The following is a 3,063-nucleotide window of genomic DNA, read 5'->3' as shown; positions in this document are numbered from 1 at the left end:
CTTTCATTATTCTTTTTTTTTTTTTTTAATTTTCCTTTAAAACTGTTACTGACAAATGAATTAATAACTACAATTTCAAGAATCCTTTTCTGTTCCCTTTCACATGGCAGTCCTAATCATATACTTCACTTTCATATGCATCACTGATCAGATCGTTCTCTACCCTTTGAGGGTGACCATTACCCTCCTCTTCTTATTTTAAGAAAGAGCTATTAGTCGAATAAATTCAAAATTTTATGTTGATTGCTATTTTAGTTAAATTTTTTTAATTTTAGATAATTTAATTATAATTTAAAAAATTAAAAAAAAATTATTCAAAATTTAAATTCAGATTTTAAGATGTCAAGTTATTTGATAAATTATAATTTTTAATTTTTTTATTTGATTTATTTCTTTCGCCCTCTCTTCCTCTCCTCTTTATTCTCTCTCTCTCTTATCTTGTGAAAAATTATAGCAAAGGGTAAGGAATATAAATTAAAGTTACTAACAAAAAATATAGTTCAACATGTTAAAAAAATAAAAAAAAATTAAAAATAAGAATTAAAAATTATAACTTGTATGAGAAAGAGGGTGGGAGAGAGGGCAAAGAGATGAATCAAATAAATAAATAAATAAAAACTAAAAATAATAACTTGTCAAGGCACTTGACATCTCATATAGCAAAAGTTAAAATCTCTGATTTTGCTAATTGGATAAAATTTCTTCAATTTTAAAATTTTTTATTAAATTATTCAAAATTAAAAGATTTAGATAATTGTTTATCTACACTTTAAATTTAATAAACATTCACATATGAATATTTACTAAAGATGTACTTCATATTCTTGCACATTTTAAAGAGAGAATTTTTTTATTATCATTTATTTAATTTGAAGAACCCACTTTTGCACTTGCACTAAAATATTGAAATGAATAATAATAATAATAATAATAATAATAATAAATTCCACTTTGGCAATGCTCTATTTAGGTTGAGACAGAATTTAAAGATTCTTGACAAGCAAATAATCAAGATAAGTACAACACTTGCAAGTCTTCACTTTAGTATAAGATTTAGGGTTTTATTCCTTTATTTTTTTATTTTAAAAAGAAAGTCTCTTGTAGTTGAAAAGAGGAGACTATTGATGGAAAATATACCTAACAATAATGTATTATTCATGTTGGACCAATTAAGATTTGACACTTGTAAGAAAAAAAAAGCATTATTTAAAAAATAAGGAGTACCAAATTAATTTAAAAATTGTATAACTCTATCCAAATAATTTTAACGGAAAAATATCCAAAGAAGAAAAAAAAAAAAAAAAGAATAAGGAATCTTATCTAAATTAAAGAGGACGAAGGTTATCTCGAGAATAATCAATAGTACGTAATTCTGTAATGTTAATCACTTATATATATATATATATATATATATATATATATATATATATATATATATATATATATATAATGTAAAATTAAATAATTAATTTTTTTAATTTTAAAATAAATTATTTAATATTTTTAATTTTAATATATAAAATAATTTAATTCTTATAATTTTAATATTTATAATAATTTTATTTACTGATAAAAAGGTTAAATTATTTTATATATTAAAATTATATAGATTAAAATATACTTAATATAAAATTTTAAAATTAAATAATTAATTTTTAAAAATTTATAAATTAAAATATAATATAAAGTATAATTTAGAAGTTAAATTATAAATTTATTTATTTATTTATTTTTATATTTTACAAATGATAATTATGCCGAATAATTAATGTGCAAGTAATTGGAAGCAGACTGTTGATGTGAGGCGGATATTGGGTCTTATATGACTTACATGTTAAGAAATCTTAAAAATTTTTGCGTACAATAAATAAAGAGATTGAGAATAAAGAAAAACAGGAATGGTATTTTATCAATTAGAGAATAAACAATTTTCAAAGTGTTTAACAAAAATCCAAAATCTTGAGTTTCATATAAGACATTAGCTAAATTAGTTATATAATTTTCTCAAAATTCTTCCTCTTTTCTCCCTCTTATTCTCCCCTTTGTAAGCTTTTTAGGTAGTTATCATGAATATTTTTACCGATTGTTCCTCTTCTTTTTTTTTTTCTTTTTTATATATTTTGTATTTTTCTTAATAGTTTTAGAATTGTATCTTTTTAAAATAGATTTGCGTTTGTCCTTAATTCATTCAATTTTGTTTTATTATTTGTCTTCTCTTTTTCAAGAATTTGACATTTCCTTTTTTGCGAGAATTTGCTGTTTTTTTTTATTATGAGGATCTTTTTTTTTTTTCCTTTCTTTTCTTGGAGGTTGTTTGTTGTTTTACTTTATTATTTAGGTAGGAATTCTACGATAAGAAATATAAATTTTCTCTCCAAGAAAATATCAAAGTTTGATGGTTTCTAAACCAAGCTCATTAAAAGGCCATGAAGTTGAACAGTGATAAATTACCACCGAGTGAAATATACTTTTATCCGAATAACCAACTCAAATGTTCTGTTAATATAATTAGGTTCTTCAAATTACTATTATATTTTGTATAAATAGTTTATCTTAAATTTTTTTATGTAAAATTATAGTAGTATTAAATTTTGTACTTTAAATTTATATTTTATCTCTATTTAATAAAAGCTCTCTATCTTTTATTATTATTATTATTTAAAATGGCTACAAATTTTCAATATTTAATTTTGTTATAGATCAAAAGTAACTACTTAATTTCATTTCTCGGATAAAATTTTTAGCTAGCTATTTTTCAAGACTCCTATCTAAAACAAGCCTACACATTTCTCTATGAACTGATGGCTAATTTTTAAAATTTCTTGCTGTTGGACATCTTTTTGAGCCAGTCTTTCACCCTTCAAATATACCTATCTAAGGCTTCATTTATTACCTTTTATTCTTGAGCTTAATCTTTTTTATTGTCTATCATTGGCAAAAATTTTAAAGAGTGTATTCTTCATATCAATTGTATGCATTCAAAACCTTTAGCTATATTAGAGTATTTTCCAATTCAATCAAATTTTGAATGATAAAATGTAACACTCCAAAATTTTAAATTTT

The sequence above is a fragment of the Hevea brasiliensis genome, chromosome 12 (genome assembly GCF_030052815.1).
Source record: "Hevea brasiliensis isolate MT/VB/25A 57/8 chromosome 12, ASM3005281v1, whole genome shotgun sequence".
In the NCBI taxonomy this organism is placed as follows: domain Eukaryota; kingdom Viridiplantae; phylum Streptophyta; class Magnoliopsida; order Malpighiales; family Euphorbiaceae; genus Hevea; species Hevea brasiliensis.
The sequence above is the reverse complement of the archived record's forward strand: the minus strand, read 5'-3'. Positions refer to the sequence as shown.